Source organism: Dermacentor albipictus, chromosome 4 (genome assembly GCF_038994185.2).
Source record: "Dermacentor albipictus isolate Rhodes 1998 colony chromosome 4, USDA_Dalb.pri_finalv2, whole genome shotgun sequence".
In the NCBI taxonomy this organism is placed as follows: Eukaryota; Metazoa; Arthropoda; class Arachnida; order Ixodida; family Ixodidae; genus Dermacentor; species Dermacentor albipictus.
This window is the reverse complement of record NC_091824.1, coordinates 108277736-108300822: the sequence shown is the minus strand read 5'-3', so window position 1 is coordinate 108300822 and position 23087 is coordinate 108277736. Positions and strand designations below refer to the sequence as shown.

The following is a 23087-nucleotide window of genomic DNA, read 5'->3' as shown; positions in this document are numbered from 1 at the left end:
CTAGACTGTAGTGACAATCCTTTTCAACTTTTTTCGTATAAACATGGGCCGTGAATTCAGCAATAAGTTGAATTATGTAATTAGTAAGTGAATGGATTAAGTTGTTTTTTTTCCGGTTTTTTTTTTCGCAAATGAAGTTCGTCTGGACAGAGAGAATTCATCTGCGGTGATGTGATTCCCTGCAACAAATACCCACCTTCAAGGACGTAATCCCTCTATAATTAAATGCAACTTTCTTCGCCTGGTTCGCGTGGGTTTAACGTGTCTGCTGGTTACGTTTCTCGCCGAGTGAGCGAAGTGAGCCGATCTCGGACAGCGTAATCCGTGGTCGCATGGGTCGCGTGGCGGGGGTCTCTGCGTCTTCCCCTCTTCCCGGCAAACACGTGATCGCCATGCTGCCAGACGCATCGCACAAGACAAACAGGGACCGAATTCGCAAATCTTTTCGTTCGTAAGTATAATCACTGCCAATGGCTGCACGCCTTCGTTAATAACATATCCAGCATCAGGATTGGCGGTAATTTGCTCTTACGAACAAATCTAGAGAAAGAGCTTTTTTGCAGCTGTATACCATTTGATTCACACACACACACACACACACACACACGCACACACGCACACACGCACACACGCACACACGCACACACGCACACACACACACACACACACACACACACACACACACACACACACACACACACACACGCACGCACGCACGCACGCAAGAATATTTCTTGGAAACTTCTAGATTTAACTGGCAGAGCCAAAATTTCCCCTTGCTTATTTGCTGATTTTATTTGGCTGAACTATGTCCGCTGATAACAGCTGGTAATTTCACGCCACGAGCTCAGTTTATCAATTGGTCCCGTTTAAACACCTTGACATTTCAGATCGTCATGGAGTCGAACCGAAAAATTGATTATCTCCATAAGGCGCAGTAATATTCAGTTCCACAATGGCTGCAGACACGTGCATACCTCAAGCAGGCGCTGTTTAGGTCAGGCGCTAATCCCATCCGCACTAGGGGAGCACTATCACAGCAGCAATGTTCAAGCAGCAATATCAAGCAGCAATGTTCCTCAAGCCCAGAGGGCTTACAGGGCATCGTCACCATTGACTGCCTGTCGCTTCCACTGCTTTCTTTTCTTAGCGATCGCGTACAGTTCCGGGTGAACTTTTCTCTTTTCTTGTCGAAGAATCCCAATCATCTCCTGGGCGCAGTGACTGTCGTCCGGTTGAATAAACGTGTACGCGCTGCCGGGCTCCCCCTTGGAGTGCGACGTGTGGCTGATCCGTCGTGCGTACCCTTCGGCGCCACTTGGATAATCATAATTGACCACGTAGTGCACGCGGTCCGAGCGCAGTTCCCGCGCGGCCACGTCGGTCGCCACCAGGACGGGAGTCTTGCCTTGGCGGAATGCGGCAAGCGCCCAATCCCGCGCGCGCTCCGTAGTCCCGCCGTGGACGCCGACGACGGGCCAGTCTCGGAGTCGCAGCTTGGAGACCAGGTCGTCGACACGCTTCTTTGTTTCAGCAAACACGATGACCTTTCTGGCTCCTACTTCTTGCTCGCTCAGGATATCCTCTAAGAGTGCCGAGAGCCTCGCGTATTTTTCACAGATTCGGCACAGATGCAGACCACGTGCTCGACTCTCTCATAGGGCGAGGCACGACGCTCACCGATGGTAACCTCTACGTAGTCCTTCAGCAGTGCGTCGACGAGCCGGTACAGTTCCCTCGGTCTCCTCGACATCCACATCAGGGTCTGCCGATCGGGCCTTACGTGCTTCACGATGCCGAGAATCTGTTGGTCGAAACCCATGTCGACCATGCGGTCCACTTCGTCCAGCACGAGGTAGGTGCAGCGGCGGATGTCCAACTTGCCCTCCTTGAGGAAAGTGTAGAGACGACCAGGCGTCGCGACGCAGATTTCGAAGCCGCGACAAAGGTCCCTCAGCTGTCGGTCTTTCGGACAGCCGGAGAAGACGCACGTGGCGCGGACATTGGTGCATCTTTCGAGTTCGCCCAACACCCACTGAATCTTGCGGGCTGCCTCGGTAGTGGGAGCCAATAGCAGAGCCAGAAAACCCTGGTGGAGTTGTAGAGGCTGCTTGTTGAGAACGTGAACGATGGCCGGGACGATGTAAGCCAGGGTCTTGCCCTCAACTCCGGCGCCGAGGATGGCGAGCAGGTCTCTACCCTTGAGCGCTACGGGCCAACACTGCGCCTGCACGGGAGTCGGGGAGATGTAGTTGTTCGCCTCGAGGGCCTCGATCAGGCATGCTGGGAAGTTGGCCTCATGAAGACGCAGCAGTGGCTTCTGAACGCCGCGCCCATTTACTGTAATTCGGTTTTTCTGGCGAAAATCTTCCACTTCCTCTGGCGAACGCCAGGCCGTTCTAAAGTTCTCGCGGTAGAAGTTCTTCGCGAAAGGCTGCAGAATTATTTCGCGCCACTTTGGAGGTCTAGGTTGATGCATCTTGCCGGCGCTGTCGGAAACCGTTTGATTGCTGATGTACAAAGTTGTCATGTAGTTGTCGCCCTTTCCCATGTACCTATCTTTAGAGTTGAGGGGCAAATCGATGACGAAATTGTCGTCAAAAATGCCGTTCAAGGCAGGATTTGGTGGTAGCGGCTCATTGGGGCCGTTGGGGGGACCGAGCAGCTGGCCTCCATTCAGGCCATTGAGCAGGTCCCCCATCTTCGCGGTCTCCTGATCTTGGTACCAGGATATCCTTGTTCTTGATCGCAAAAATTCACGCCCGCACGATGTAGATATATATGCCTGTGATATACTGGCTCGGCCCCAAGCCGCAATATTGCGCCCGCCTCAGTCGACCTCCGATCCTCCTCTTCTTCGCCCGATCATGATGACGATCATCATGCTGATCCCAGACAATGACACATATTCACAACGGAGGATTGGCCACGAAGTGGGTGGTGAGCAATAAGCAGATAGACGGACAAGGGGGTAAACAGCAGTAATTGTAATAACGAGGGTAATAAAGGTAAACATATTTTACAATAATACTATTTTACATGAATATTCATTCAATAATAGAGGATAAAGAAGAATGCCTTGTCTAACGTTCCGTTTAATCAGACATAATTGATCTGACACCCTCTTCTTCCTCTTCTCTTGGTCTCTCCTGTGCGCTTCTTCCTTCTTTCAAGAGCGTTACACGGGACTCTCCTCTGTCGTCAACCCTCATGGGTTGATATGCTACCGCGTTATCCACAGATGTGTCAGTAACACCTTGTGGTCCACCGTAGCAGAGAGTCTTTGAAATGCCGTGCTGGTGGGCCGTCTTCACAACTTTGTAGGGTCCTGTAAAAGGGGCCTTTCATACTTGCAGACCTCTCCGAACAAGCACGTTATCGCCCACGTATGTGCGATGATCTCATTCAATGTCGGCGGTTGTAATTTCTTTTCATGGCGGTCTTGTGCCTTACACATTGGTCGCACATTTCCTTCGTTCTTGCAGCACCAAGAGATTCGCGATTCCCAACAGGCGGTCTGCGGGAAGCCATTTCGATTTGCCATGGTACGCGATGTACAGTGTTCATTCTAAGCCAGCCGTGTGTGAGTGATTGTGGTGGTTCACAGCCGCTTCAAGGGCACATTTCCAACCACCTAGAAATCCCGGGTAAAGCGCGATGAACTGTTTGACATCTCGTATCGCACTCTCGGTGAGTTCATTTGTTTCTGTATGGTACGATGCAGCAAAACGAATCTCTATATTCCTCTCGTCAGTCCATCGTTTCCAACGATCACTTGAGGTCGTCTGTGTTTGAACACACACACTCATATGTTCACGTGTGTTTGAACATTTCTCGGTTAAGCAGTGATATAACGCAGTTGGAATCTCTTTTTCGGGCTTGCATGCCACAATGCCTGTGCACTCATCAATAGCCAGTAGAAAATCTTGCATAGTTCATACTCTCTCCCTTTTTTTTCTGAGCTCAGCGAAGCTGTATAGTCACAAATGGCTTTCCTGAGTGTTTTGGTATAACCATGGCGCTTTCACGGGGTTTGAACTTCGCTTTGCAGAGCTGGCATTGATGGTACGCCTTCACATATTCTGAAATATCCTGTTTCATCGTAATGCAGTGAAACATCTGTTTAACCTTCCAAAAACCGTCATGACCACCGGATTCCGGAGAATCAGGATACAGTCTCAAATTTCTTTCTACGTTTGTTGTAGGCAAGTGCAGCCTACCATGTTTGAAAATCAGCTTGCCATGCCACAACATATGGGTGAGATACTTGCCATCCTGGTTCCTAATTATCACTCTTGACAAGGCGTCTGCATCTGGAAATTTTACAGCGAAGCTGTATGCGGATAGTGTTCCATGCATTCTTGCTCTCCGTGAACGAAAACTATCATCATCAATGGTTCATACCTCCGTAAGCATTCATGCTCCCCTAAGCAAGCAATAAATGCAATGGCTCATAGTCCCGTAAGGCAGAGGCGACAAGCACTCAGCAAAGTGAAGCGAACAGTGCTTAAATTCTTTCTAATCACGCATAGCAGCATGTCATCATGTCATCATCAATGGCTCATACCCCGGCAAGCAAGCAAAAAATTCAACGGCTCATAGTCCCATAAGGTTCACGGCTACTCACTTTACGCCAATTAACTGCAATGAAGCTACCCCTGTTGTCGTTGTCGGTGATTTCGATGTGGATGTATCGGTACCGAAAAGGGAGCGGTTTACGCGTTCCGTGTTGCAGACATATCCCTTTCGATGACACACCTATCCGGCCCAAACGACCAGCCAAGGCGTACGTGCATCGATTTGACCTTATCAAAGAATGTAATTGCAGTTGCGAGTGAAATAATGACCCCCAATCAAGGCAATAAATAAGTGTGCGTACCTTTAGTCAAGATGACCACTCATCAAGACAATAAACGAGTTAGCACCTTTGTTCAAAATTATGTTTCCCCTCCGTGTGTTGTGCTAAGCAGCTTCGCTGGTCAGCCCCCTTCACAGAAAGGAACGGCTGATTTTTCATGTCATAAGAAGCCAACAAACAATGACACGAAGGAAAACATACGGGAAATTATATGTACTTCGTAAATGAATGAAAGAAATGATAAATTAATGGAAATGAAAATAGATGAAAAAACAACTTGCAGCAGGTGGGAAACGATCCCACGCGTTCGCACTGCACGTGCGTTGCTCTATCAATTGAGCTATCACGGCGCCGTTTTCCCATCCACTTTCTTGAGTATTTATGTTTTACTGCTAGAACTAATCTTGGAAGTGTTTGCCAGCGCCACCATACACAAAACTTGGCGACGGATGGGGAACATCCTTTCTGTCGCAGGCGTCACGAGTAAGTGATCTATATTTCTCCTGGCCTGTGAGCGACATCGAAGGCAAACTGCTGCATTTCGCTCACCCACTTGGCCAGTCTCCCTTTACGTTGCAAGAGGTTAAGAATGTATGTCAGGGCTTGGCTGTTGGTGAATAGGTTGAAGCGCTTGCCTTTCAGGTACGTCCTGAAATAACGAAAGGCCATTACGACTACCAATGCTTCTTTTTCCGTCGTTGTGCAGTTAACTGCTGCCTTGGTCAGTGTGTATGACTAATAGCCAATCACTTGAGCCGTCTCTTCGGATGCTCACTCTCGTCCCACTGGTATAGTACAGCGCCAGTATTATCATGGGAAGCGTCGGTGTTTAACTCGAAGGACTTCGAAAAATCCGGCATTGTCAGCACCGGGTCAGACGATATAATTTTTATGAGCTGGTGATAGGTCTCTTCGCATTCATTAGACCACAGAAATGGAGTCTCTTTTTGTGCCAACAATGTTCGGCATTTGGTTTTTAGGTCGTAGTCTGTTATAAAAGCCCTAAAATGTCCAGCGAGACCCAGGAACACTCGAAGAGAATGCACATCATGCGGTTTGGTCAGCTGCGAGATGCGCTTGACGGACCTTTCTTTTGTGCTTTTTGTTTGTCCGTCAAATACTCTCCCTAGGAAGACAACGGTGTTCTTAAAGAATTCACTCTTTCTTAAGTTAATCTTTAGCCCAGCTTTGCCAACTGCCCCTAGTACCCGGGATAGATACGAGCAGTGGTCATCACGAGTCTCCGAATAAATGATTATGTCATCCACATACACGTTGCAGAAAATCCCGGTAAATTCATTAAACACGCTGTTCATGATCTTCTGAAACGATGCACCGAAATTTTCCCAACCGAAAGGGAGTCGTTTGTACTCCAAAGTACTGAAAGGAGTAACAAACGCCGTGAATTGCTTGTAGTCTTCTTGAAACGGAATCTGCCAATACCCTTTGTAAAGGTCGATGCGGGAAAACGATGTACATCCGCCTGTCTCGTCAATGATATCGTCGATCCTTGGCATCGCGTACGGTCATAAATCAGTCGGACGGTTTACAAGTCTATAATCAGGGCATATATTTAAAGTTCTATCACATTTGGGCACAATTGTAACCGGAGTTGCAAAGGTAGACGTTCATGGTCGAATAACTTCAGCCCATAGCAAGCCTTGCAACTCTTCTTATAGCCATTTCTCTTTTTTTTTATATGGGACATCCCATAGGGCTTTTTTTAACAGGTGACGTGTCGTCGAGTACGAATGGAACTTCTTACTTTCGCTGCAAGAGGGTAAACTCCGATGTATATCAGCTCCGGGAATTGTGTTGGTACATGTGAACTCTCTCTGACCAACTCCACGCGTGTTTGAAAGGTTGCACAACCATTCAACTGGGACGTCTCGACTGGGGTTTCTACAACGACTCCATCGCGCCGTGACATATTTATTTTTAATTTCTTCACGTCAGGGCGTGCAAGTATAAAATTAAACGCGGCGTCACGAACCAGTAGTGCTTCTACAGTAGTTTTCTTTGTTTGAAATTGCACGGACACGCTTGCCCACTTGTCTATATTGCTCAAGAAGTTCCAACGTAACTGTGTACTTTGACAACTTTGCCACTAAATGCTTGGTCTTGAGGCATCACTAGAGAATTAGATATGCCAACTGATGCTCCAGTGCCAATTAATACTTCAATGACGCTTCCATTGACGTTCATTTGTGCGTATAGTAGGCCTGCCGCAGACTTCGCCATGTGAACGCTTTCTTTTGGTGTTTCCGAACAGAATTAAAAGTCCGGACTTACCAGCTCGTTTGCTTGCCCCGGTAGCCAAGTCTTCTCTTTGGTTGAGTGAATTTCAACATAATTCGCTGTAGTGTTGCGGTCATAGGATCCCTGGTCTTCCGGGGATCCAATGGTACAGCTTAGGCTACTGTTGTTGCTCTCTTGGTCATTGTCTCGTAAAAAGTCGCCAGGAACGTCTTTCAGGGACTTCAGGCGCTCATCCAATGCCGCAGACCTTTTCAGGTAATTCGATGGCATCACCTCCATCTTCCTGGTAGTTCTTCACCAGTAGACGACAATCTTGATGTCGGGCGATGGTGAATTACACCCACATGGTTCAAAACCATGACTGCACCAAAATGAAACATTTTGTTTAATCAAACGTAACTGGATTGGATTGGATATCCTGCTCCGATGGCGCGTACCCACTGCGGGGGATGGCCAAGATTCGGATGGTGTTAGGAAGATGTTGGTATTACAAAAACTGGTAAAAGTGTCATGTGGAAACGGATAAAAATAATGTTTGAAGAACTTAAGAAAAACGTCTTGAAACAACTATAAATTTCTCCACCGCCGAGCAGACATCCCTGTGGTAGTTGCCAAGAAAGGAGGCTCCTAGAGAAAGGATACTTAAAATGGAGAAAGTTAAACCAAGTTGCGTGAACGTTGGTCCTAAAATGTTTTTTTTTTTCTTAAAGCGAAAAAACGGTGGCAGAATAAGAAAAAATGATGGATGATTTCATCTGCTGCACAGTATGGGCACAGATGGGAAGGTGCCAGACCAGCCCTGTGACGATAAAAGTTTAATAATGGTGTTAGACAGCATAACCGAGCAATAATTACTTCAGTTTTTCTGGTGTGAAAGGAATTTTTGGCCTAAGGGAATAGGAGGCGTCAATATTCTGAGAAATTTTGCTATCCCCGGATTCAAAAAGTCTGGAGCAATTGCATATCTCCTGAATCTAGTAGAAGTTGGGCAAGCTGATGCCGGAATTAATGATAGTATAGGGTCATTGAGGGCCGCTTTCGCGAGACTGTCAGCCATCTCGTTCATGTATAATCCCCTGTGACCAGGCACCCAAAGTAATCTAATTAAATTTATGTGGACAGGCACTAGAAAATGAAGCGTACGTAAAAGGCTAACACCACTCTTTGTTGAGAGTGATGTATATAAAGATAAAGAATCCGTTATTATGACTACCATCGATATTGATGAATTTAGCTTTCGTAAGGCTAAGATTACAGCTAGAAATTCAGCCAGAAATACGGATAAGTAGTCCGGAATCCTAATTGAGAATGAACAGTCTAGAGCAGGAGCGAAAATGCAAATTCTAGAGTTTTCTCCACACTGTGAGGCGTCTGTTGCGATTACCGTATTTATACTTAAACTCAATAAATAATCTTGCAATAGTCAATTTAGTATATTTTGAGAGATAAATTTTAAATTGTTAGGGTAGGTGTCATCATAGATTATTTGTAGACTCTCTCGCACATCACAAATAGGTGGCATCTCCAAAATACGTACATTTACGGGGTTAATCAATGCTTTTACAAAGACCACCTGTACAAAGAACACGAAACCGGGGCCAGTGTACTCCGAAAAGTTAAGCAGGCAGGAAAACAGACATGTTTTCCAATCTTCTAATAGGGGATTCGAACAGGTTTAAGAATGTTTGCACCTTTAGTAACCGAAATCTGCACAATATTGAAAGCCACCTGACTTCTTTATGTAAGACATTATTAGCCACAAATTTCGATAATCCGCTGCACAATCGCAGGGCTTGCCACTCCATCAGAACAAGGATAATTGACCTGGCCCGCTCTTCTTTCTCTTCTCTTGATCTCTCCTGTGCGCTTTTTTCTTCTCTTTCACTAGCATTACATCTTGTTGAGCAGTCAGTTATATATATATATATATATATATATATATATATATATATATGTATATATATATATATATTAGAGCCTATTTAGAGCCAGAAAAAGAAGAGATGGAAGAGAAAGAGAAAAGAAAGCAAGATTACGGGAAAATTGATGAATCGAGTCTGCAAATTTGCACGAGATTTAAAAAAAAAGAAAGAGAAGACTGATGTTAGATAAGCAGCGTTTCTTTTTAAATAATTAATATAAATGAAGTTGCACATGGCCGGGGAAATACACCTGTCAGGTGCACAGAGAAAGGATAATTGGTGAACTCAGGGTAAGTCCAAGCTTACGAAACGGACTTTGGATAATTTTTTCGTTTCTTTTATAGAGAATTGACGGCCGAATAAAAAGCGATTATCTGTATATAGTTTAAGAGTCCTCACAAGAATGACCGAGTGAGGACCGCGTCAAGCGAGCGCTGTGTAGATAAGGATTTAATGGTGGAATGCGGCATCGCAGTTTTGTGAATAAAAATTTCAGGGGAACTGCAGATGCTGGAAATAACATTGTAATAATACCGCTTGCTCAATAGGAGCCTGAACAACGACTACTCGTTATGAAGGAATTCAAATCTGACAACGTAATTAATACCAAATAGTTATACAGTTCAACTTTTAATCTTCGCGTTCGTTTTCATGCGAGGAACGTGTGTTTAGCCACAGGTGCCTCTAGAATGAGCGATTTGGGTGTTTCCTTGCGCATTGCTCGGCAAATGTAGGCGTGCAGTGAGGTTCATCCCGGACGTCTGGCCGCTTGGCAGTCCGGCGCAGACGGCGCTGCTGACTCGTCTCTGGGCTGATATTCTATACCGAGGAGGAGGAGGAGGAAGTAAACTTTATTACTCTAGAAAGAGTAATTCAGCGGTCGGGCCGGATGTCTTGATCTTCTATTCGTTGATGAAGATCTCCGGCCTGCATGGTTGGCGCCCCTATTCCAGGGCACCACTGAGCGTGGCTGCTCGTCGGGCATGATCCACCTGCTTCCGTTGGAGGATATAGGGTCGACGCTGGAGAGCGCGCTCTCCCACTGCTCCGCACTCGGATTTTCTATTTTGTGGAATTCCTTATTCGTATTGCACTCCCATGTGATGTGATAAAGTGTGGGTATTGCACCACACCACGGGCATGTGTCCCTGGATTGACTTGGGAACATTTACATAGTATGTGAACATGCCGACACACGGAAGCCCCCGTGAAGGAGAAAAGAAAAAGAAAAAGAAGCCTGCCGCGAGCGCATTTGTCACCTTCCGAACATATCGGATGACCGATATTTATAACCAAGGACGTATTTCAACGCAAGAATTTTTCTACTGACAGGGCCACTGCAGTGGCGCGTGCTGTCTACCCGCTGCCGTGGGCCCGCCCCTCCCGCCTCGAAATATGAACGCAAATAATTCAGAATTCAGAAATACCTATAATTCTCACTTTAATTTTTGAAACAGGTCAAAAATCAGTACATTTTGGAGCATTATCGCGATACTTTGAGGAAATCACTGACTCTGTTGCTAAATCAGTAGCTGTTGTAATGCTCACAAAGCAAGATAGAAGCTGAGTCGCAGAATAAAGAACCAGAATGAGCTGCTTTCATCTACGCGCAAGGCGACGCTCAGTGACCGATCCGTGAAGTGGACTGGCGAGTTTGCGCCCGCTTTTCTAGATGGCGCCTCACTGCCGCAGGATGCAGTTAAAGGAACGCGAGGACAAAGAAGCGACCAAACCATGCCACCCCGTATAATACGAGCGGGGAATACGTGCGACGAAAAGTAGCTAGTATCGGAGCCGCTCATTGGCGATTCTGTTCTGCGGCGTCTTTACATACACCCCTTTCCGTTACATAGGCCTGATCACATTCGGCCATAGTATCGTCTTCAGGCGCTCGTTGATTGAGAAAAATCGGATGAGTTGATTGGCTGCTTGAGCACTACGTCACGCGAAGGCGATAGTATCGCCGAAGTAATCACCACAGAATACGTCCCCGGTGAACGAGGCGTCACTTCGTGCACATCGCATGAGATATGCGTTACGAGAGAAAGAATCGGTAATACGTTTCTTTTTCTTCATAAAGTATAAACACACTTTGTACACTGCCATGCTAACTGTCGCCACCCACATAATGTAGCATCACTGTTACTGTAACCGACCTCTCCAGTGGCATCATGACCCTGCACGACCATCATCGTTCTTATCATAGGTATGACGTAATTTAGAAGTATCGCTTGCAAAATCTGTGAAACGGGGGCCGCCGGCTAAAATGAAATAATGTGGTAAGCAGCACTCATTGTGTAGTGGCAGCTTTTCTACCCAATTGCGGAAACTGCGAATTTATAATGTAACCCTAATCACTACATGCTCAACATGACACAAAGAATGTCCCACAGCCGCGCACAAATTACGGAATGGAAGTGTTGTAATATAGGCTCTTCCGTCATCTCTAACCCCCGTATTCATAAATGCCTCTTAACTTGAAGCCCTTGCTTGACTTGATTTAAATGACGCCTGTCGTGAACGTGCCGAAGGAAACGCAGTGAGCGTCTCGGGCACGTTGATGCCAGGCGTCATAAAAATGAAGAATGGGCTTCAAGATGTATTCCTCACTGTGGGGATAAATGGCCGAAGTTTACATTATTTGCCTATTAAAAACTTTCTTTATAGAAACCTTAAGGAAATATCTTTTACAATTTCTTTTTGCAGTTCCAATAGTTGTTCGAGTCGTGTATAGCTTTAGATTTCAGTCGGTTATTATGACATTAGCTGAAAGTACTATTTGAAATACATTTATCGAATTGATTATCTGGCTGCATACAACTTCCTGATGTACTTTCGGGAGATGGGAGCAGTCAAGCAGACAAGCCGCGATACTGTGGCTCTTTTCCCCATCTCCTCAGCCACGTGATGTAACACATGTCCGAAACAAATAAAATACTAAATAAATAGGGTAAGTATGTGTCGTATACGGACAACATACGCCTGCACACGCGTGCGCAGATATCTGTAAATGTGATCGCGTGAGCGTATGTGCGGTAGTTTTAGAGCGCAGCTCTTAGGCGCCCGTTCCTGCGTTTCGCGTCGGCGTCGTCCCTCGGCGTAACCGAGCGAACGAGCGCAGCGAAGGATGAAAGAGCGAACGCGGAGTGCAGCGGGAGATAAAAGACAGCGATAGCGAACAGAGCGTGTGGAGGAAAGCGGAGGAGGAGTGTACGGCAAAAGCGTGTGAAGATAAGCGAAGTGCGGCTCCGCGGCGACGGCTGCTACGAGATGGCGCCAGAGTAGCGCGCCGTCGTTTGTTTACCGATGGCATGCAGCGGATTGCGCCCAACGGTCGCCCACGCGCTGCCTCTCGCGATCTCCCGATTAGCGAGGCACTCGCGCCGCGCTTCGCGCCGTTTTCAATGTGCCGCACGAGACAGATTCTCCGCGCCAGCCAATATATCGCGCAATGAAAACACGTGCAGAGCTCCGCAAAAATTTCGCATTAGGGAGTATCGTAATCGTCGAGAAATATTTTTATCAAATGAATAACATTCGAGCCTTTTCAACCTTACAAACCCGTGAGGCCGAGTTGATATGGTTGGGTTAAGTTTGCAATCTTTTTTTTTTCTCGTAAGACTGTCGTGATTGCACGTATCCGACAAGTTGTACGTATTCGCTCGAGTTTCTGTACTGCATTTGATTATGAGAGCATAATAAGAGTTAGGTTGATAACAAGATATTGTGGCATAATTACTGACTGTGGAGATCGCTTCTTGAAATGTTCGAGTTACTTGGTGCATACTTCATGCCTGCGGCTCGCAGATCTTAAATAAACGATGAAATTTTATTCGCTTTTATTCTGAAAGACGTGTTTGTTATCTGGGCAGCCATTGAGCTATGCTTCCTTAACGCATGTCTTAACCTGTGCCAAAGATCACAGTTTAGTCACGGAAGCTCGTAGAAGAGTAAGCGTACCAGCGGCGTAGCCAGGCGGAAGGGGGTGGTTCATACTGGGCAAGTGCCCCTGTATTTCTGTGTACCAGGAATACTTCGCATAAAAGGTCGTGCTACAACAGCCACCTGCCCCACCTCCCTTCCAAGGTCAAATGCGTGCTTGACGATACCAAAGTAGAGTGCGTGGGTAGTGATGTCGCAAATATATAACTGATAATGCTATAACATGTTTTCCTTAACATCGGTTTTAGCGAGCGAACCCCTTTGACCGATTTTAAAGACGCTAGCTGTGAAAAGTTTCTGGCTACTTCATTGGTAAGTACCTACATGGAGCCTGTTTATAATTGAACATTTTGTACGTCCACCTCGGAGTGTTTAGGTAGGCGCACTTTAGGATGAGCAATGCGTTAACATGGTGTTTTGTTGAGGTATACAGGGTGTGCCACGTAACTTGAGCCAATATTGTAAACGTTAAAGGCGCGTCCGAAGCGAACTGAACCGAACGCATACTGTTCGCAATGGCCTATAGAAACATAGCAATTATTTTGTTTTCCCCATAACTCACTAATTAAGCAGGTTTCATTACCAAACTTTATAATTATTGCCTCAAGACCCCAAGTATGATAAGTAGATTTGTAGAGCACCTTCAGAAACCACCGATCGAGTTGTTTCCTGTACGATACGTCTCACGTAGTCATTTTTTACGGGTTGCAATGAAAGCCCGCGTAATACGAAATCTACGTATTATACTTCGGATCCTCAACCAGTAATTAAAAGTTGGGTAATTAAACTTAATTAACCAGTGAGTTGTAGCGAAAACAATCAAATTGCCTGAGTTACTATAGGCCAGTGCGATTATTATGCGTTCGGTTCAATTCGCTTCCGGCGCACCTTTCATTTTTAAAATCTTGGATCATTTTACGTGGGACACCCTGTATGTAGTTTGCGCATATGGAAAGGTTGAATTTGTAAGCCGCCATGTCTGTTGGAGCTACCAGCCAAGAGCGACAAATGGCCTCGTGCCACACCATTCCTGCCATTCGAAGACAGTCACGAGATGATTGACGTTCTAGGTCCTCTTTTCAGCTCTCGAAAGGTCAGACCACATGGAGCGGAGTTTGCATAAGCAGGTCACGAGGCTACGGAATGCTGGCTGCCCGGAGGATTTATTGACAGCCATCACCGGGAACGTGCTTCAGAAGCTGAAGGGCAAACACAACCAAGCAGACGTGTCGAACAACGTTGAGACTTCAAGGTGTGCCGTTACACTTGTTCCGTATTTTCACGGACTCAGCCACAACTTCAAGAAGATCGCAAAGAGACAAGGTAGAAAGGCTGTTTGCTCTGCCCTCCAGGAGGCATATTCCATGCGCCCGTGTGTGAATAATGAAGCTGTCTTTCGGTGGTGCACAGTAAAACATGGAAGCAAACATGCCGAATGTGAACAGGACGTTGTTCATAGCTTGCCCCTCTCGTGTGGTGCTTGTTATATAGGCCAAACTGACCGTTTTATTCATGAAACAACACAGGAGAACATGAATAATGTGAATTAACAGGCCAACGGGCGGCACATTTCCATAGCTGTGGTTGCAGCGCCATGTTGCATGCATACTTTTGAGACATCATGCATGATTTTGGACAGCTGTTGATGTTATCAGGTGATACTGAGGAAAACCCCGCCCTGAATGCACGAGGAAATGCAACATCTAGTGACATAACGGAAGCGCTCAATGAAACCCCGTGAGGTCAGACGTCCCTACTAAATGAAGCTAAATCCACCCGCCAAAAGTTAACACAGAGTGACAATATAGAGGAGGATTGTTCGTCAATAGTCCCAGTGAATAACGAAGTAGATCAGAACCGCGTGCTGGCTAAACACTGGGCAGACCAGAACCCGTCCATTGGATCTAGGCTAGGTTAATTTGACGACAGGGCACAAAGATCAAATTTTGTATGTTTTGGTTTAAACGACACTGAAACTGATACATGGACTGTATCGGAAGTCTCAGTGATACAACTTTGCAGGCCACTACCATTCACTTAGCAATGTATAACGTATAGAAATCTTTTCTCAGTGAAAAAAGATTCAGTTGAAGGACACCGATGTCCGTGTCTATAATGGTAAAAGTTGCGCACTTCAAATTGCGAGACATAGTTCGTTTCCTGGTAAGTTCAAGGAATATAATTTTAGGATATCGGAACACGCTTAAGGCTAGGTTCAGTGGTAACGAGCTGTACACGTTTAGTGCAAACACTGAAACTGTCGTCTCTCTTTCTCTTCCTCTTCCTAGCTTCTAGTTGAGATATTAACCGCCACTGCAATCTATAGTTTTTTTACACCAACATCCGAAGCGTTTTGCCTAAACTTGATGCACTCAGCCACTCAATTCACACAGTTGAGTCGAGCCTAATAGTTCTAACCAAAACATCGCTAAACCCAACAATCAACGGCTCTGAGAACATTTCGGCTTTTCCTAATGTGGGTGTCTTTCTACGTGATCGAGCTAACAGAAGTGGCGCGGCGTTTTCATACGCGCTCACGAACAACTACAGTGTGTCCAAATTAACGCAAACACACATATAGAATTTGCGTTTATTGCCAGCAACGCCTTTTAACAACAAAGGTGGTTGGTGCCTGCAACCTCCCCCCATCCCCATCGCGTGACGCTAAGATCTTTGTGGCTGATTTGCACGAGGCGCTCCGTTCCGTCGCAACATGGTATCGGCAGCCACCCATCATACTATCTGGAGACTTCAATTTTCCCTCCATAGATTAATCAAACCTTTCCGCAACTACATCAAAGAATAGCGCTGAAAGGGACTTTGTCAACCCTTGTACTATGTTCGCATTAACAGAGCTGGTTAATAGCCCTAACGTCATACAATTAATTCATCTAGTATACTTGACTTCATCCTTACTTCTCATCTTGATAAATTTTCCTTACTCAGTGCCATGTCTGGCCTCAGTGATCACTCTGCAAGTCACCGTTCGCATAATTTCAGATTTTTGGCCATACGAAAACAAAAAAAAAGAATAATACCATTGCACTTCATGATACTGCAAATTACGTAGACATTCTTCTCGCTATTCATGCATTCATTTTATGCGAAGCATATTACGAGGGCTCAACCCAGCTCCTCAGGCGCGGCGGTGACCATGAAATCACGTGACACCGTGACGTCACGACAGAGGAGAAGTGGCTTTGGCTCAACTCTTGCAAGACGGGCTGGGTGGGAATCGAACCAGGGTCTCCGGAGTGTGGGACGGAGACGCTACCACTGAGCCACGAGTACTTTTTTTTTTCTTTATTTCCAGACAATCAACAAATACATTAATACATACTGCTCCCACCATCTGACAATATTCACTTTCCCACCGCTGCGCTTGAAGCTTGCGGTTTAGATTACAAAACTTTCATTTTGGCAAGGGCATCCATCACTGACAACAGATCATCGTCATACGCTAACTTCTGAAAAACTTCCCGCAGTTTACTGATATTCTCAGCAAAATACGAGTTTACTGTTCTCACATTTATATCACAATTCCTTACAGCCATGCGGTTTCTCCAGATACTGTGAAGGCCGAGAAGAAAGAACATGTCATAAGGTATACTGTCTTGCTCTGTGGATAGGTAACGGATACCATGAGCTGTTAACGGCAATTCTTTTTTAATAGTTCTTTGCATAATATCCCAAAAGAAGACCGCACTCCAACAGTCCAGAAAAACGTGTTCTATAGTTTCTGGTTTCTTGCAAATCAAACAGTTAGTCCCCCATGGTAAATAGTCCCCTCTTTCTTCCAGCCACGTTTTTACAGGCAAGGTATTAGTATGTAGTTTAAAAAAGAATGTTTTCACTCCCCCTGGTACAATCATTCGCTTCACACGTTTTAGGACATCTTTCCCTTGGCCTTCGCGGTACATTAATCGATATAATGGTTCTGGGAACATAATATCTATTAAATCCGAGCTTATCCGCTTACGACTGACTGTAGCCAAATATTCTATGGAAAAGTGGTGGTGTAAAAATCTAAATGCTACGACCACCTCACGTAAAAATTTACTCGTTGCGTAACACCCACCCTCCCTCATCGAGACAACAAAGTTAGGTAAGGCATTGCTCAATCGGACTTGAATAACTGTTCGTAAGAAAGGATTTGTCGTGTCTCGTAAGAACAAAAATCTAGAAATCAGTTGCTTTAAGTATAAATTTGGTAATGACAAGCCCCCCTGACCCAACTTGCGAAACAAGTTGTTCCTGCTTGTTCTTTCATATTCAGACTGCCACACAAAAACAGCAAATACTCTATGGAATTTCTTGAGGTTGAATCGGGAACAACTCAGGACTTGCATGAGATACCACAGCTTGCTCACCAAGAAGATTCTGCAGATAGCCGCACGTGCAAATATAGAGAGGTCACGTCCAGCCCACGTATCAGTTTGAGCTTTTAATTCCTGCACTTTGCCATTCCATAAGTCTTTAGTGTCTCGATGTGTGCCTAATGGTACACCAAGATAAATCCCAGGCGTGAGCTTCCACTGCATACCTTCAAAAACACGCGGCGTTGTTTGCCACCGGCCGTGCCACAAGCCGACACACTTATCCAGGTTTATATTGCTGTCCGTCATGTCACAAAACTCACGCATAATTGTCATGGTAGCTCGAACACTCTCCTTATCTTCACAGAAAACAACAACATCATCAGCGTAAGCTAATAAACGTACCTCACATCCTTCTAGGCTGAATCCTCGCACATCCGGACTATCAATAATTCTTTTACAGAGAGCCTCTAGATATATTGCGAACAAAAGAGGTGACAGGGGGCACCCCTGACGAACAGAGGAACGCACTTCAATCCTTTCAGTTAGCTCATGGTTGACAATGAGGTTAGTTGTACAATTACTGTATGCCATTTTAACTCCCTCTGTTATCCGTGATCCAACACCGACATAGCCAAGAATTGTAAACAGGAGATTGTGACATACTCTGTCAAACGCCTTTTCTAGATCAATTTGTAACATAGCGACTTTCCTAAAATCTGCATCACATGTTTCAAGAATGCTGCGAGCCACATGGATATTAGTAAATATAGACCTCCCTCTTATCCCGCAGGTCTGATGCGGTCCTACTAAAGCACCAATAACCCCTTGTAGTCTCCGCGCAAATATCTTCATTAAAACTTTATAATCTACGTTTGTCAGCGTAATTGGCCTGTAGCCTGTTACTTTGTTAAGTTTATTTGCGTCATCGCTTTTTGGTATCAAGACTGTATACGCCCTTTTAAAGGACGGTGGCAAACGACCTTTTTGATACGCCTCCATAAAAACACGCTCTAATAAGATGGCTATCTTCGAGCAAAAGGCTTTGTAAAAAACTGCTGTTAGGCCATCAGGTCCTGGCGATTTTCCAGGGTTAAGGTCTTCAATGGCCGTTTCGATCTCCTTTACTGTGATATTTTCGGATAATCTATCTGTTTCTTCGGCGTCTAACCTAGGTAGAGTGGTTAGAAAATGGCTTTCGTACCCAGCCTTGCTCGGTATTCTACACTTGAAGAGCTCCCTGTAATATTCCGTAAACGCATAATTAATTTCTTCGGCATCTCTAGATATTTTCCCTTTGTATTCAATCTCAACTATTTCGTTTCTCCTCGCATACTTTTTCTCAGTTCCCAATGCACGCTTTGTTGGCATTTCATCAGCCAAGATCTTTCGCATTCGTGCGCGAATAAGTGCGCCACGGTATTTTTCCGTGTCGATAGCCTCAATTTTATTCTTTATTTCCCTTATTTCTTCCATAAATGTGCCTGGCGCTGCAGTTTCGGCATCCACAAATTCCTGAAGCATTTTTTTAAGGTTATTTTCCTCTTGGCGCTCTTTAAAACGTACTTCTACTGCTCGCTCTATGGCATTCATTTTTACGACTTCTTTAAATCGCTCCCATCGCTCACCCCATCCTTTTTCACAGTCATTATTTGCTTTGGCAATTTCTGTGCGTACACTTTCTAGAAATTGGTCGTCCTTTAAGAGTTTCGCGTTTAATTTCCATGTTTCCCATTTCATTCCAGGTTTTGCGGTGATCTTTTTCCCTATCGTGAAGGCTACTAAACAATGGTCGCTAAATGTTATGTTCAGCACCTTGTAGTCATCGCACATTGTGGCGATTTCTTGCGAAAGATAAGCTCTGTCTAATCTTGCATGGCTATTGCCTTGAAAATGAGTATAATGCCGATTATTGCCTCCTTTCGCGTAATGTGCAATGTCTTCCAACAGAGCTCTTCCAATGGCCCCCCTCAGAAAGACAACGCTCTTATCAGCCCAGTATCCATCACTCGAACGATCGTCCGAGCTCAAAACGCAATTGAAATCTCCTAACACTATCAAACATCTGTCTGTATTCAGATAATGCGATATTTCTTGAAAGAAACTTAGCCGGTCATTCACTTTCGTTGGTGCATACACACATAATATTCGGTATTTTATGTTGCAATATACAAAATTGCACAGCACGGATCGACCACTCTGACAACTTAGAACTGTTTCCTCAACTATACCCAAACCTTTCTTAATAAACATACAGCATCCGGCCGTTGTGCCAACAGCATGACTAACGCATACAGTATAGCGGTCACTAAACTGTGCAACCATACTATCAGTCTGACTCTCACTCTCTATTTTAGTCTCTTGAATCGCCAATATATCTAAATCTTCTTCCAACATTACGCGTAGGAGCTGACGCTGCCGCCGTCTCGCCCTAAAACCTCTAACGTTGAGGGTTCCCACGCGCAATGGAGCTAACGACATAGCCATTTCAAAGAGCAAGAGCAAAACAACAGTAAGGCCCCCAGCAAATAGCAACCCTCACAAACTGAGCGTCCCTGTCGGCACGACAGCTTCAACGGGCACCCGCGACACCAGTCGCGTTGGTCACTGCGTCACCTGCCCTTCTCGGGTGAGCGACGCTGACCGTTGTGCTGGGGCGGACTTCCCTTTCTTGGCCCGGGTCGACCGGACCACCATCCACTGCGGCTCCAGGCGCTGAACACTGTCAGCCGGCGTCTCCTCTTCTGGAGCATCGCTTCGGTGCCTCTTGGAAGGCACGGCTGGCTTCTCAGTGGCCAACTCATCCGGCGTCTCATATGGCGTCTCTGGCTCCGCGTCCATCTCCACGTTAAACGCGTCACACCCGGGGTCCGTTTCTGCGGGCGCAGGCGGTGTCTTCTCTTCTTCATTCCTTCTTCTTTCTCTCTGCTTTCTTCCTGCTGTGGCGTCCTGTGTCGACGCGGATGGCGTTGCCACCTTTTTTGCGACACTTGCCACCTGTTGAACCGGCGTTTCCGAGGACGCTGTCAGTTTCTCCGTTACCTCTTCTTCCATCAATTCCAGACCTTCGTCGTCGGGTTGCGTGCTGCCAGTAACTCTTACATACGTACGTACGCAATCAAGTGCTTCATGGCCGAATTCCCGGCACTCAGAACACCTTGGCACTCTGCAGTCTCTTCTAATGTGTCCTTTGCGTCGACACCGCAGGCAAATCGGAGCTCTCCCGGGAACGACAACCAGCACAGAGCCACCAAAGATCTTGAACAAATGGGGCAGCGCGTCCGGTGTTAAGTTCTCTCGGAGCGTCATCCGCACTATACGCGTGGTAGACTCAGCTTGCTCGAAGCCCCTCACCTTCCAATCTTCTTGTCTTACTTCTTTCACTTCGCCATAGTGGTCGAAAGCCTTCTTCAATGCTTCTCCGGTAACGTGGAATGGAACCCAGTGCACTTTGAGTGTGATGTCTTGTTGCACTGGGTCAATGACGGCGCAAAAGCGCCCTTTTACCTCCAGGCCTCCCGCTCTAACCAGAACTTCCTTCACCTCTGGAGATCGTAGCTTGATGAGCCACACATGCGTCATTTGGAAGGGCCCAATACCGGTCACGTCTTTCAATACACCGAGTTCTTGCAGCGGGTCACGGAAGTCTTCGAGGCGGTATGGTCTCCCGGCAACGTCACAATGTAAGAACAGACACTCCTTCATAGTTTCGCCTGATGGCAAAGTCGGTAGTAGATACCGATAGCCCGGTGGGGCGACAGAAGACCTGTTACCACGGCCAGACGCGGCCGCTGAAACCGCTCTTGCAGAGCTCGACATCTTGCGTCCGAACGCGTCCGTGTCCAGAGGCAGAGTCCCGCTGAGCCACGAGTACTACGCTTCAAAGCGGTACAAAAGCGCCTCTAGTGAATGCGGTGTTGCCTTAGAAACGCGCTGTTTCTAAGGCGTGCGTCTCTTGCTCAGGCGCACATTTCGTTGCCGCGCCGAACGCTGCTTTGCTCGACGCTCACCGCGTCCAATGCGGGGCGCGTAGTCGCTGCCCTGTAGCCCATTGTCTTACACCCCTTGGCGGGTCGACGGGAACGCTTTCGCGTTCCACTCTTGAAGGCGAAGAAGTAATGCATGAGTTGTTTCTTCGTCTAGCCGAACCAAATATAGCCAAGCAACAGCAGTTCACCAGGCTAAACAGTGGTTCAACAACTAAAATAAAGGCTAGTATGCTTCGCATCCTGGGCTTAACCTTACCTAAGCCACAGCCATTTTTTGTGACATGCTTCATAACACGACTTTCCTCAGGTGATATACATCTAGCGTAAAATAACAAAACATGGCCCTCTTCTTAGGAAACTTGTCCCGACCGACGTCACGACGAGACGGTCACGTGATCTTCCGGTACGCGCGATAGGGTTTGGTGGGCAAAAAAAGTACACTGCATGGGAGTTGGGACGCGCTGACAGCTTCATGTATTGCAGCTGTTCTTTCTTTTTTTGTGTGTGCGTTTTGTGCGCGTCCACCGAGGCGATTCGTGCTGGCGGGTTGTTGCGCTGTTGGATGCGTAAATTGCATGAAAAAAGTCATTAACCAGAAGAAAGGTGGTTAACCGAGGGACCCGATATTTATTACCTCTACTTACTAACTGAAGACATCCCCTTCCGTTATCATTAATTTATCATTTCTTTAATTCAGTTAGTAAGTACAAGTAATTACCCTTACATTGTCCTTGGTGCCATTGTTTGTTGGCTTCTTAAATGATACAAAAAATGCTTTTATACTGCATGTCAATTTAGAGCGAGAACACAGGAAGCAACCGCCTGGCCGAATGCGGTCACGTTCTCGTTTACGTGATGAAAGTAGCATATTACAAAAAGCCAGCTCTCTACTTGACACATTATTTTATATTAGTTAAAAAAAGCGGTTTGCTACTACTGCGAACAAGCACTTAAACCTGTTGCCACATCGATTGCTGTCCCTGTCGCACGGGTACTTTCGATCGCAGCTCAGCCAGATTCGTGTAGAGCGCTGCTACACTGGCATTTCGCGTCGTGATTTTGCTCGATCCCGAACCGTTCAGTCGGGATCGAGCTTCTTGATGTCGATCGTAAATGTCGATCGTCTGCACCCTCAATGCTCAGAGAGCTCAACCATATATTCGCACATGCACCTCCATGGCAAGGTCGTACGCGTTAAGCTGGATTCACACGACGGACCAAATTCCGCGGACGAGCTTGACCTGTCTGACTCGCAGTGAAATTGCGGCTCCAGCAGCTTATCGGCTTCGTGCTTGTGTGCGGCGTGATACGGTGGCACTGAGCCACGTAATGCTCGTCAGCGGAGTTTGGTACAACTCGTGAATTGAGCGCCAACGCTACGATTTGAACGCTACTGTATGTTATGGTCTGGGCGTGTTCCCGTGGTAAAAATTTATACCGCCAAAGCACACGCTGGGCGAATACATCGGTTAGTTTTTCCAGCCATCTATGAGGAAAGAATCGGGGCACTGCTTACCGCAGGCGAATAGCTTCTCGGCGTGCCACTGACGGGAGCTTCTGGCAGCGAGCTCGTCGAGCACACGTCTTCGGACAAATACACCGTGGCTAATAACATGGTATACCCATGGCCCGAAGGAAATCTTTTGCCCGCCAGCTCTTTCCACATGTCTCGCGCTTCGCTTTGCGCATGGTCTGTGACGTCACATCGTTTAAGAAAGGGAGAGATCCATTCTGTCCGTCGTTTCCTTGCCGGCCTGGCAGTTTACTTTCGGGTAGTATTTCGTTTCTGGTGTAATCCTGC

General features: G+C 46.3%; 1 protein-coding gene and 1 pseudogene across 4 annotated transcripts in view; both read right to left on the bottom strand.

Moving 5' to 3' along the window:
* The window catches only part of LOC139059240 (chaoptin-like), a 133062-nt gene extending 110145 nt beyond the window's left edge, over window positions 1–22917 (bottom strand). For 3 of the 4 annotated variants that reach the window (XM_070537387.1, XM_070537388.1, XM_070537389.1), the window contains exon 1: window positions 22803–22911. The gene's annotated coding sequence lies outside the window, so the exon portion shown is untranslated. Of the gene's footprint in view, window positions 1–22802 lie in introns of all 4 variants that reach the window. The other variant, XM_070537390.1, reaches the window with a different exon arrangement.
* On the bottom strand, window positions 1284–2855 carry LOC139059683 (probable ATP-dependent RNA helicase DDX17 pseudogene; annotated as a pseudogene).
* Window positions 22918–23087: the final 170 nt, after the last annotated feature.